At 38.7% G+C, this 14,486-nt stretch overlaps 1 long non-coding RNA gene across 2 annotated transcripts in view; it reads right to left on the bottom strand.

Annotated features, from left to right (window-relative positions):
* The window catches only part of LOC141279185 (uncharacterized), a 95,848-nt gene that overhangs the window by 59,563 nt on the left and 21,799 nt on the right, over positions 1-14,486 (bottom strand). For both annotated transcript variants that reach the window (XR_012333104.1, XR_012333105.1), the window contains exon 3: positions 10,237-10,416. This is a non-coding gene — a long non-coding RNA (uncharacterized lncRNA). The remainder of the gene's footprint in view (positions 1-10,236; positions 10,417-14,486) is intronic.

Below are 14,486 nucleotides of genomic sequence, written 5' to 3' on the forward strand. Positions count from 1 at the left end.
ACAGGATTAGGTTTCTAAGAAACAATGTCACCTGAAATACCTCGCTTGTGAACTCTACAGGAACTCTGACCAAGAAATTTCCATCATTGGGCTTCCCTGGTGGCGCAGTGGTTGAGTCCGCCTGCCGATGCAGGGGACACGGGTTCGTGCCCCGGTCCGGGAAGATCCCACATGCCGCGGAGCGGCTGGGCCCGTGAGCCATGGCCGCTGAGCCTGCGCTCCGCAATGCGAGAGGCCACAACAGTGAGAGGCCCGCATACCGCAAAAAAAAAAAAAAGAAAGAAAGAAATTTCCATCATTAAGATTGGCTATGGAGACTTCCCTAGTGGCACAGTGGTTAAGAATCCGCCAACCAATGCAGGGGACATGGGTTTGATCCCTGGTCCAGGAACATCCCACATGCCGTGGAGCAACTAAGCCCGTGCGCCACAACTACTGAGCCCGTGCACCTAGAGTCTATGTTCCACAACAAGAGAAGCCACCACAGTGAGAAGCCTGTGCACCACAAGGTTTTCATGTATAGAACAAGAAATATAAACATTCACTCCACAAATATTTACTGAATGTATCCCATTTCCCAGGTCCTCCCCTAGGTACCGGTCATGCTGCAGAACAGATTTGATTCTTGCCTTCATGGGGTTCACGGTCTATGAGCAAGAGAGTCATTGATCAAGTAAACAAAGAGGTGAGTATACAATTCCAAATATGAACAGGGTGCCATGAAATAGAGTAATGAGGAAGGGGGTACGAAGAGTAGCCCCTTCTTGCCACAACTAGAGAAAGTCCACGGGCAGCAACGAAGATCCAACACAGCCAAAAATAAATTAATTTAAAAAAAGAAAAAATACTGGCTATGTGTAAGGACAAAGGAAATGGAGTATAGGACATTGCTTTAGTAATTTACAAGAAATCATGCAGTTATGTTTCAGGGACTAGTCTCCACATTAATGCTCTGATTTGTGTCCTGATGAAATGAGACAAAAACCAGGAAAATTGGAAAGTGATATAGAGATGCAAGAACAGGCTCTAGGAATGAAATTGAAGGTCTACTATATAATTATAGGGTCCCAAAGATGTCCTTCAGGTAATTCCCCGTCTAACTTTTTGCTTGTCTTGCTGATATCACCCTTCTTTTCACTTCATTCAGGAGATTTTCATTGAGCATGTCTTCTGTGCCTTACCCTGAACACTGTAGGGTATCAAAGAGAAATATAAAACATAGTTCCCATCCTCAAGGAGCTTACAATCTAATTGAGGAGATAACACATACAAGGCAAACACACATGAAAATATACTAAATGAGGAGTTACAAAAATAAGTGGTAACAGAGGGCTTCCCTGGTGGCGCAGTGGTTGAGAGTCTGCCTGCCAATGCAGGGGACGCGGGTTCGTGCCCCAGTCCGGGAGGGTCCCGCGTGCCGCGGCCGCTGAGCCTGCGCGTCCGGAGCCTGTGCTCCGCGACGGGAGAGGCCACGGCGGTGAGAGGCCCGCATACCACAAAAACAAAAACAAACAAACAAACAAAAATAAAAAAATAATAATAAGTAGTAACAGAAAGTAGACAAGTATAGTAAGGATGACAGAAGAAGCAGCTCGCATGTGGGGTCCACCAGCAAGGCATGGTGAAAGGGAAATGGAATCTGCACTGGTGTCACTGCCAAGAGATTTTGTGATATGTACACATTTTTGTATGTAGCATATTTGAAGGGGGGCATTTAGAAGGTCCCCCACCCCAGAGGGTGATGATATAGACCAGAAAAAGTACATCAAAAATGTACTTTAAAAGCAAATCATCTTGATGGGGCTCTGTAATTATGAATTTCAATTTTAAATGTCATGATAACTTCTCACACATGAAGACTAACAACTTGGTCTAATTATTTGGTTTTCTGCCTAAGTATTGGTAAAAGTCACATAGAATTATTTCTTCTGCTCTTTGAATATCAATCAGGGAGTGGTGGGTTTCATCTGAAGATCTTCCACACCACAAAGCCCTCCAGATACAGCTCTGCATTTTGTAGAGCAAATCTTAAAAGAAGTAAAATGCTACCCTCTAGTGGTCAATGTACAAAACTGATGAAAACTTTCATTGACCCTTACTCATTATTCAATAGCGGCTGAGGCCTAGGCACAGAGCAGTATTCAGGTTTTAAAAGGGTTTGCAATTTAAAGGACTAGAGCACTTTGATGTGATACAAGTAAACCCTTCAAGAAATGAAATTCTGAATCAGACCGGATTAAAGTGTTTCAAAATGGGGCCCAACACTCTAATTACCATGATAGAGTATAAACAGATTTTTCCTGCAAGGAGTTCAAAATTTGACTTAAAATCCAATTATCTTAATTTATGATCCAATCCTTACCATACAGAGAACTATTTAGACTAACTGTTCCATAGAAAATGTATCAGAACCTATCTCTTGTTGTTCCCAGCCAGATGTGTTCTTTCCCTGATCCGAATTCCAGTCAGACTTGATTCAACATTTGTACAGGTCTTGTGTCCTGTTGGCAAGGAATATTTTTAGTCTTTTTGTGCCCTCTAGGATGGGCATGGCGCTTGGGGAGTACTTAATAAATGTTTGAATGAATGAGGAATGGACAGATGGATATGTGATCGAGGGTAGAACAATCACCCTTATTTAAGGAGAGAAAAAAATACTATTCATTGCACAAATACAAATACTGGCTCAGAGGCCACAGTGCACAGCTTTTTTTAAAAAATCAGAAAGGCAAGAACAACTCCAAATCAAGCCTAGGATCACTACTGCACTCCGTTGACAGCAGAAATGGACACTGGCTCTGCCTGCTACTTCTGTAGGCCCTACAAGGATTATGCAGGTGCTTGAGCACAAAAGCAGAGGAGTAGAAAACCTGAGAAGGTTGAAACAGGTCCCTCACCCTACTACCGTTAGCTCAGGCACTGTTTCTGGTCCAGGTGCTCTGTGAATGATCAGTGATGTTGGTGGTTGTGATGCAATAACATGTAACAATATTAGAAGCCTGCCTGCTTCAGACTGTTTACATGACCCCTGCTTGCCCTTGAAGGAGCCAGCTGGGAAAGTGTGGAGTCTTCAGCAGGCATTTAGACTTGGCTCCAGGCTTCTCCACACAAGATCCCACTTGTTCCCTCCACTGCGGGTTGTTTGAAGCTTCCTGCTCTTCGGCCCCATTCCTCTAAGCTCAACTCCCATTTTCTGGAAAGCTATAGATAACTTGACTTGGTCATAGTACAACAGACTCCAGCGTAGTTTTTTGTATCTACCTCTGCCTCTCAGCACCACGGTGTGAATAAAAAACTCAGTGTTGTGCTCTGCTTGGGCAGTGTGACAACTAGACAACAGGCTTGCCTTTCAGCCAGGATTCCAGTTCCCTAGAGATCAGGAGGTATTGGAAGAGACAGGGCATAAGAGGCAAAAATGAACAAACTAAGGGAACATGCCCCCCCTCACACAGAACATATACAGCACAATCAACACACACACACACACACACACACACACACACACACACACGTGCAATTCTAACTGCCAAACTCTCTTCTAAAGGATGTTTGAGACCAGCACCATTTTCTTACCGTCTACTAATTCCTTGACTTCCTTTTACCACAATACACAGACCTCTCTCTTAAGGAACTCCAGTGATCTTCTTGGTGAATACCGTGATCTTTTCTCAGTTCTTATTCTCTTCGGTGTCTCTTCAACATTGGACACTTCTGATATCTTTGATCACCCATTCCCAGAACAGTCTCATGATTTTCCTCCCAAGATAATCATTGGTTAGCAGGAGTCCAAACCACTTCCATTTTTTAATAGTCCAAACAATTTGGTATGTTTTAAATGTGTGCTGTTATTAAATTCAAAGTTTTAATACATACTCACAAAATACCGTGGTGTGATCTCACTTGGAGATCACATCATAAATCTAAACCTGAAGTCATGATGACTGTGAAGGCCCACCATGCAAGGACAGTGACAAGCGTGTCCTGCTTTTCTATCTGGCTTCTGCCTCTCCTTCAGTAACTCTTATTCCTCTTTTTTGCTGCAAGATTCAGTCCTCAGTCCCAATATCAATTCACTTACATTCTGTTGGCCTACTGCTCCTGCCTTCTAATGCCAATGATCATTTCCTACTAATGACTACACAATTGATTTCCCAAACCTAACCTCTCACCTAAGCCTGGATTCCAATACCTCCACAGTTGCCTGCAGGACATCTAAACCTTTCTATCTGCAAACTGAACACATCACCCTCCTTCTGAGGAGCAAACTAGCTTTCCTATTTCTCCTGTCTTAAATCTCAACTCAGCAAAAGCCAAGGGTTCCGTATATGGCTACTTACCTGTCCTATTTGATGAGAAAATAGGATGCTGCGATAGAGAAATACAATTGAAGGAGCTTGAAGCAGAGAAATCTATCTGAAGGAAATTGGTAGATAAAGCTATTTATAATGTGATGGAAGGAAGTTGTTATACCGTTCCAGAACAAGAAAGCCCACAAAATAAAAGACAGAACTCTCAACTTTTATAAGGACACTGGGGCATAGGTTATGGGTAGAGAGGGAACTGTTAAGGTTGTCCGAACAGTTTAGGTATCTCTTAACAAAGTAGGAAGCTATCTCCTTCATGCCATAGATCCAAGTCCTATTCCTTAACTACACACATGTCATGGTAATAAGCTGAAAAATACAATTTTAAAATTACACTTAACTTTTGTTTATCCCTCCATAAATTATTCATTCTGTGGATTTTTATAGGCAATTGTCAATCCCAGTATTAAAATAATCTCTCAGGAAATCTCATTATAGTGTAAGGTCATCCAGCAGCACCATGTACAATCTGTCCTCCTCAAAGATGTACCAGAGTCAATCTTAAGCAAGTTATTGCAGCCACGAGTGTCTTCACTGAAGACACACTATGCATATTACCACAAGGAAGGAGATCATGTGATGTTGGCAACTTCCCTGTGAAAAACCCTTCTAAGATGAGAGATTATGATTTCTTGCTTTCTTTTTTTTTAGATGTAAACACTTTTAACAATGTATGGGAACATGCCTCACAAAATGTGTTAGTAAATGAGGGTTTTTTAAATTTTTATTAACTCTCAAAGGCCACTCACTGACACAATAAACAAGATTATCAGAGCAACTTTAGTACCATTCCTGAGCAGGTGAAAAATGCCTGATATCAGCACTATTTTAACATAGTAGGGAAAGTCCTAGTCTATATTGTTAGATATGAAAAACAAACTCAGAAGTATGTATCTGAAGAGAAAACAATTTTTCAAATTTACAAAATATATCTGTACATTGAAATCGCAAAGGAATCCACTATTAGACTTTAGCATGGTGTCCATATAAATAAAAAGCAATCAGGGGAAACAAAGGCCTAAAAACAGAACTGACTGAATGGACCACCACCTCAAGGATGAGCAGGCTTTTCAATATTGGAGAATCCCTATAAAGGGTCTAGGAAACTGGATAGGTGGTGGGAAAGCATCCTATGGGGTAGACCCTCAACCCCAGTCTTGCCCTTCCAGCCTCTAAACCCCGCCCTGGGCCTGGTCCCGCAGCCCCGACCCTGGGTGTGGGCAGGGTCTTCGGCCGGTAGCCCCGTATACAACACTGTTTCTAGCCTCTACCTCGTCCCTTTGGCCCGAACCTGTCCCCAGTTGCCGCGCTTAGCCGAGCCAAAGGCCCATCCACATCCACTCCAGAGGGAACTACGTACAACTTGTGTGAAGTGGTCTAACCTGGCTGATGCCCGAAGCCCCGCCCCTACTCTCTGAGGCAGGGAACGGAAGTGACGCAAGCGGTTCAGTCTGTCTGGCACCGAGTCTCTGTCTCCCAAAGCGATTCCACTTTCGTGGGGGTCAGTCCCACCCGGCTTGGTGAGGCCCGCGCAAACGAGAGGGTCCTGAGCTGGATGAGGGCGTCCAAGAACAAGTTTGTCCCAGGAGGCTTCAGGGGCCTCCTTGGGGCGGCCTGGCCCGCTCTGCTCACGTGTGCTGGGACCGCGGGTCCTCCAGGTCCAGCTGTGACCTAGAGATCGCTCCTGTGATCGGCTGAACCGAGTTGGGAGATGCATCCAGACAGCGTCCACCAGGTCTTTCCACCCGTTCTCTACCTCTGTTCAGAAGTCTTCAGAGTCAGGTTTGTTCATTTTTTTACGAACACGGCACAATCAGTACCTTCATGATAACCAGAAGGCGCAGGGGCCTGAGCAACCTGGCTGGAACAGCGGATATTCATGTCCTCATGGGCTAAAGGCACAGGCTTCCGAACAGGGAAGCACGTGCCTGACAGAACCCGTAGACGCCTCTTGCCGCACCTACGACCTCGCTGAAGGCGGGGGCTCAGGTCCGGGCGAACGTGAGAGGAGGGGCCAGGCCTGACCAAGGAGACCCCTCTGAAAGCCCGAGCCAAACCTGTCCTTTAATGCGCTCCGTACATCCCAGAGCACTCCCTTAACGCGGGGCTCACCAAGGACACGCTGCAACGCAGGATGACCAAAGCGACTCCCTCCTTCTTGCTTTCTGAAGTTTGCATCAAACAGAAAAATGAGCTTCTTAGAGTCACAATGAGTATTACCTTGACCTACCCTAAATGAGGTAAGATAATCGTGATTGGATATCATCATTGGACCACAATTTCTGTCCTGAGAAAAGTAATAAGGATTGAAACTTTAGAAGAGCCACCCATTCTTATTTCAGAAACCTGGCTGTAGGAAGTGGACCCTCTCTGCTTAAAAATCTGGAGTGGCCTAGGCTACTCAACCAATTTTAGGGATCTAGATTATTCAGATAACTGGAGATTCCTAACTTCACAGAAAACGCAGGAGCAGTGCATGAAATACCTGAGTATGGCAGGGCGTTGCATTTTGTAGGAAAGAAGGGGAAACTGAAACCCTTTGTACAGTCTCTTCCTCAGTGCACTGTACTTTCTCTTTTGTTGTAATAAGAAGGTCTGGCCCAGAGGAGAAAAAGCATCCCAAATTTTGGCATTTCCTAAGACACCTGGCCTGAAATTCCATAGCCATCCAGGGCTACATCATCAAAAAACACAAAAACTTTTAAGTATGAGCAAGATATAATTATGAAGGAGAATTTCCTTTTATATATAACAAATCAGTATGTATACGTTTCAAAACTAAAGGTAAGTTATTTTTAAATTATCCATTTTTAAATGCTCTGTACAAATATTCCTGTAGACAGGATTTCTAAATATAAACTGTTAATTCTATTTACAAATGAAATATAATAGTGTATTGAACAAATATGTTTAATATGCAGGAATGTGAACTGAAGTTCAACTTTTACTTTGGGACAACAGCTATTTTTCCAAGAGATTTATCAAGATTATAGAGAAGGCTATGTGGCTGGATTCCTCCAGCAAATGGTGGCCTACCTCTATAAATTTCTATCACAGAGTTTTTTTGTCCTTATTCTAACCTGAACAAATTAATAACTCAATTTCCATCACAAATAAATCAGAAAGAAGCTTTGGTGAATTTACCTTGTAAGAGGAAAACTTGAAAAAAGAAAATAGCACAATATTACATAATGTGTAACAACATTCACCAGGAAAATTCTACAATTAATATAAACCAAATATATTTAGTAAAATAAGAGTTTATTATTTATCATTCAGCTATCAGTTCTAATATATTTTCTTCACTCTTCTAATTTTTTTCTATTTTTAATACACCTATTCCTACAAACATGCCCAAGTCTCCATGAGCCAACGTGAGATGGTTGCTTGATGCTATCTTAAATTATAGTTTCATCTTCATCAGTCTCATCACATGCAAATATTTGCAAAGATACTGACTCTAAACATCTTTCCTCAATTTCCATAGTTCCCTTACTCCCTGGTTTCCATTCCTACAACTCTTTTGAAACTTGCTCATGAAGACTGTTACTAATAATCTAACTCTTGAGTCCAATAACATTTTCTCCATCTTCATCTCAGTCAATTTTAATCAATATTTGACCCCACTAATGTCTTCCTTTTCCTTGAAACTTATTTTTCAGCAGTTTTAATCTGGCTGATCCCCTGCATTTCTTTATGGTAGTTCCCTTTCATTCCCTACCTCTCCCACTCACTGAGAGCTTTTCTCTGGTTCTCACTTCTCCTCTCATATACAACCCCTAGTTCATACAGCCCCATTTTGTATCTCCGCTCTCTCATTTTCCTAGGCTTAAACACTTGGAGAAATTTTCTCTTACCGCTCCCCTAAAATATGAGTTTACCTAATGGAGATTTAATAGAGCAAATGCTTTCTCCACAAAGATATCTTTGGACCTCTAAAAATTCAACACTGTTCTCAAATAAATTCTCTCCCTTTGTATTATTAATGGAAGCTAAACACAATTCTCCAAAATCACAGTTCCCCTCCCAGAATTGCTTAAGAAAATCAGCCCATATAGTCAGCTGAGATCTAAGGGATATTTAATAACAGAAATATCAATGCATCTCTGTGCTCCTTTCGGATATTGACAGCAACTTTCATTTGGGGTCAGGGTAGATGCTTAAACATTTTAGCAAGATGATCTTTTATTCATTGGCCAGGACTGATGCAGACTCTGCCCACTTCTTCCCTAAATTCACCCACATAATACTGAACTAACACTGTGATAAAGCAGGAATATACAAAAGCATACACCTAATAATTAAGATCCCAGCAAAGCTTTGGTGGTATAACTTGAAGGGAAACCCAGTCATTTAACAAGATGAGAGAGAAAAAAGTAAATCATAGTCAACGACAGATCTATTCTTAGTTTCAGTTCTATGCCATCAACAGTCCTGAAACCCAGAAGCAAAGGTTACATGCCTGACCCTACCTGAAAACTTCAGTGTAGTCCAGTCTTAATGCAATCTTGAATTCATCCAAAATTAGCAACAATGGTCCCCCTCTTAAATAGGCTTTTATTGTCATTGTCATTTCCCCCTAAAGTCATTGCATTCACCCATTGTGTGTTTCATTTGGGAAGTCCTTGACTGGGCTATGAATCTCTTTCCTCACTCCCAGTAGTTTTTTGGTTTTTTTTTCTTCAAACCTTCAAGTGTTCCCTTGGGACTTGAGTAACTTCATGCTCAGGATATGTACAACGTGAAGGTGACTGCTGGACAAAGGATGGGTTCCAGGAATCCCGAAAGTTTGTGGGAGACCTTACCAAAGTTTAGTCCTAAAAGTCATGATGACCAAACATTTTATAGCTAAACAATTGGTGTTCCTACACCATAAGATCATCTTCTTGGTAGGTGACACTTTGACCGATATAAGTTATTATTTAATTCCATGAGCTCCTACAACTCATGCTTTCAGACTAGAACTTCTGGTTCCAGCTCATTTGTAGAGATTCACGATTTATGCTCTTGTGATGGTTAATTTATCTTTAGCATATTTCCATCAGAAAAAAAATGCTCTAAATCCACATTTTAAAATGACTCTATCATTGCAGCATTATTCACAATGGATAAAAGGTGGAAGCAACCCAAATGTTCATCAATGGATGAATGAATTAAAAAATGTGGTCTATACATACAATAGAATATTACTCAGCCTTAACAAGTAAGAGAATTCTGACACATACTGCAACATGGATGAAACTTTAGGACATGTGTACAGTGAAATAAGCCAATCACGAAAAGAAGTTACTGTATGATTTTACAATACTTATATGACTTACCTGGAGTAGTCAAATTTATAGAGACATTAAGAGTGGTGGTTGCCAGGGACTGGGGGAGAGGAGAATGGGGAGTTATTGTTTAAAGGGTAAGAGTTTCAGTTTTGTAAAATGAAAAATGTTCTGAAGATGAATGGTGGTGATGTTTGCAGAACAATATGAATGTGCTTAATACCACTGAACTGTACACTTTAAAATGGTAAAGATGGTAAATTTTATGTTATGTATATTTTAACACAATGAAAAAATTGGGGGGGGAAATGACTCTGGTGCCATATCACTATCCTAGGACAAGTGTGTACTTTTTCTTCCCAATGCAATGTTTTCTCATAATATAAAGTACTCATCCTCTCAGACACCCCTATTCACACTGCATACATCCAGGTTCTGATTTCAAATATAATCATTCCAGTCATGGATTATATATAGTTAATTCTGAGTGGTACAGGTTGAAGAATGACTTACCAAACCCTCAGATAACAAAAGACAAGCAACAGAGTTTTAAATAACCTAGGTGGTGATCACTTGCCCACCTGGTGTTTATATTTACTCACCTCACTGAGTAGCCATCTCTCTTTTGTCTAGTGAACTTCAGTCTCATTAACCCACTTAGCAGCAAATACGAGCACAGCTGGCTCTGATCAAAAGGTGTTCCAACTTTAACGAGGGACGTTGGATTTGTACAGAGAAGTCTGAGTCCAGAGCCATGCTTTTAAGCCACTCCACTATATTGCCTGGATGAAACATAAAAACACTTTAAAAATTATAATTTATATTATCAGCAATGTAGTCATATTAATTATAATCATTACAAAGATTTGAGTCATTAAATCTATTTAAAGAGAAAAATCTGAGATCATTAAGAGTAGTTTCATAAGGGCAAAAATGTGCATGTCAAATTTAGAAAGCCCATAGAAACAAAAAACAGTAAATTAACTCCTTTAAAATAGGGAGAAAGGGATAATTTATAAAATCAACTTTGGAAATTTTTCCAGAACTAAAAGGAAAAGAAAATGTATTAATAGTTGAAGATAATAAAGAAATTAAGAGACTTGCTAAACAAATTGTGGAACATCCACACCCAGGAATACTACTCGGTAATGAAAAGGAATGAACTGTTGATACATACAACAACTTAGATGGATCCCAAGGGCTTTATGATGAGTGAAGCCAATCTCAAAAAGTCACATACTATTTGATTTCACTTATTCTCAAATTACAAAATTATAGCTATTGAGATCAGGCTAACAGTTTCCAGGGACTAGGGATAGTAAGGGGTAAGGAGTGTGACTATAAAGGGAAGGAGATCTTTGTGTAGGTGGACTAGTTCTATATCTTGATTGTGATTGTGCTTACACAAATCTATGTATGCGATAAAATGGCATTTAACACGGTATTAGATTCCTGGTTTGATACTGTAATATAGTTATGTAAGGTGTAACCATTGAGGGAATATGGATGAAGCATACAGAAGATTTCTCTCTATTATTTTTGCAATATACTGTGAATCTGTAATTACCTCAAAATAAAAAGTTTTAAAAAATGATAGATGTGCTCACTAAATTGAAGAGATCCGATACACATACATGAAGGAAGAAGTTGAAGAAAGTAACAATCAAGAAGAAATAGAGGAAAATTATGCTAAGCCAAAGAAATACCTGTTTCTATTTTAAAAGGGCCAATCAGGCAAAATCAATGTAATGTAACCCACAGCTACAAATATATTTGATATTTACAGATTTCAAGGATAATGAAAATTCCTATAGGCAGAAACTACAAACAATACACAAAGGGAAAAATAATTCAAGTTGACATTACACTTTCTTTTTATAACACTAAATTTCAGTAGTGACTAGAGCAAATTCTACGCAAATAGCTTTTAAAATTTGAAATTACTTTGAAACCTTATTTAAAATACAGATTCCTGGACCGTATTTTTGTAGATTCTGAGGCAGATGGCCCAAGAATCATTATTTGAATAATACTGTTCTACTGAGTTTTGCAAAGAAATGATTTATATTTAAAAAAAAAAAAAAAAACCTGAAGCTAAACTTTTATTAGAAACCAGGAAAGCAAGGATCCTTTGACACTTGTTGAAAAAAAAAAGTACTTGATACTTAAAAAACTACTACAGCTGACTAAAAGAACAAATAAAAATTATAAAATCTCAAGAGGTTATATGATATTTAAAAATTGGTAACATGTAATTCACCCATTAAAATTAGCATTAATATGTAATCAGTAGTTTTTAACACAACTGTGTTACATAATTATAAAAATATTTCTTGGGAAAGAGAATACATGATATTAAAAAAAGAAATTCTTAATGTCAAAGAATTTGATCTAAATAAAATCATTAATACATGTTTTGTGGCTTTTTTTGGTGTTTTTATTTTATTTTTTAATTTATTTTATTTATTTTTTAACATCTTTATTGGAGTATTTATATTGTTGTGTTAGTTGCTGCTGTATAACAGTGAATCAGCTATATGTATACATATATCCCCATGTGCCCTCCCTCTTGCGTCTCCCTCCCACCTTCCCTATCCCAACCCTCTAGGTGGTCACAAAGCAGGAGCTGATCTCCCTGTGCTATGCGGCTGCTTCCCACTAGCTATCTATTTTACATTTGGTAGTGTAATACGTGTTTTGAGGGAGGAAAAAAGGGGAAAGTAAGAACTTTATGAGTCTTGTGTTATACAGGAGAATTAAGAGTGACCTTATATTCTTGTCATTGGTTTAAAATTACATATATATGTATATTAAGCTGTTTATATATAAAAATTATACATTTATGTAATATGTAGAAAATATATGTAAATTATAAAGCTAACACCGTAGAACAGAAATGGGACAAACGCACATTCTACAAATACTTGTAGGAAAAAATAAGTAATAGGAAAAAGATAATTTTCAGTGACACATAATACACAGGTGAGAAGAAACAATAAGTAAAAACCATAAATTATAAAATAAAATGGCAGCGGGAATTCCCTAGTGGTCCAATGGTTAGGACTCAGCGCTGTCACTGCCATGGCCTGGGTTTAATCCGTGGTCGGGGAACTAAGATCCTGCACGCCATGTGGCATGGCCAATAAATAAATAAATAAATAAAATGGCAAAATAAAACCATAAATCATTTGCCATAGTAAATGTAAATGGCTTAAGAGGAAAATACCGTCAGATTGGATCAAAAGGTAAAATTGAAGTCATTGTTAATTACAGGAAGCATACATATAAACAAATTGAGAAAGAAATGTTGTAAATTTCCCTGGGGTTCAAAGAGGTTCAGAAAGTTTCTTCAGTCAAAATAAATATTTAAAAGTCAGAGAAGCAGAGAAGTAAAAACATTAGAATCAAAGTGTCATGTATCATGGCCAAAAATATGAAATGAGAAAAAATTATTATTATATATCTATAAAAGTTATAGTGTACAATAAAAATATAGTAATTGTGAGCAATACATATAGCATAGAAATACATAAAATATAAACTATTAAGAAAGAAATTAAAATTTACTTAAAATTTAACATAACTTTTAACAAGTAGATCAAGGAGATGAAACAATTTCAAGAAGAATTATAAGAATTACAAGAAGAATTACATTATAAAGAATGCACACTTTTCCACAACATGCACAGAACAAATATTAAAATGCCTCTATCAGTTTTAATAAAGTAGCATTTTTATTCATCCACCCCAAAGGGTATATTCTTTTCATATCCATCATGAAACTCAGGATGTTTAGAAGTAATCAGTATTCTCCAATCCTTAAAAGATCTTAGCCCTAAAGATGGGAGTTATCCCCGATTTGGTTGCTGTCTCATAAGACTCTTAGAGGCCGCATGTAAATAAAAGTCACACCAGCCTCTTTACACACTTTACCTGACTATACTAGACTGAATAAAAGCCTCCAAATATGTCCCAATCCTAATACCCCGAAACTGTGAGTGTTACCATACATGGCAAAAAGTTCTCTGCAGATGTGATAAAGGATCTTGAGATGTAAAGATTATCCTGGATTATTCAGGTGAACCCTAAATATGATCACAAATCTTTTTTATAAGAGGAAGGCAGAAGGAAATTTTACCGCACAAGAGGAGAAAGCAATGGGACCCTAGGGCAGAGACTGAAGTGGTAAGGCCACAAGCCAAGGAATGCCAGCAGCCACTAGAGCTAGAAAAGTTAAGGAATAAATTCTCGCCTTTGGCCTCCAAAGAGAATGTGGCCCTGCTGACAACTTGGTTTAAGTCCAGTGATACTGATTTCAGACTTCTGGCCTTCAGAATTGTGAATTAATAAATCTGTGCTGCTTTTCTACAAATGTTAGGACATTCAGACAAGTTTGAGCAGGGAGATTCAAGCATTAAATTCAACCCTCTCTCCGCATATATGAAATAAGAGGAGCTTAGTGATTTATCATACTCCGTATTTTATTGTACTGTCATTTTTTGTTTATTAAGTTTGGTTAATACAATCTTGACAGCAGGGTGGAATGTAATTTAAATTTTAATATTTTCAGCTACAACAACAGCAATGTATTATTTCTGCATATGGAAAGATACCAGTTCTCTGATTGACTGATATAGCAAAGGGGACCAATATATACCCTCAGGTTCCTTTTTAAAAATAGAAGTGAAAGATCATCTCTCCATGTCACTGATATCATGACATAATAGTTGGTTTGAATTATTCACTAAATTTCTTGGTGCCAAAGATCCCATCAAGTTTTAGAATATATATTTAGATATTTAAAATGGGGCTATAGCACAGGAAATATAGCCAATATTTTATAATAATTTTA

This window comes from Tursiops truncatus, chromosome 7 (assembly GCF_011762595.2).
Source record: "Tursiops truncatus isolate mTurTru1 chromosome 7, mTurTru1.mat.Y, whole genome shotgun sequence".
In the NCBI taxonomy this organism is placed as follows: Eukaryota; Metazoa; Chordata; class Mammalia; order Artiodactyla; family Delphinidae; genus Tursiops; species Tursiops truncatus.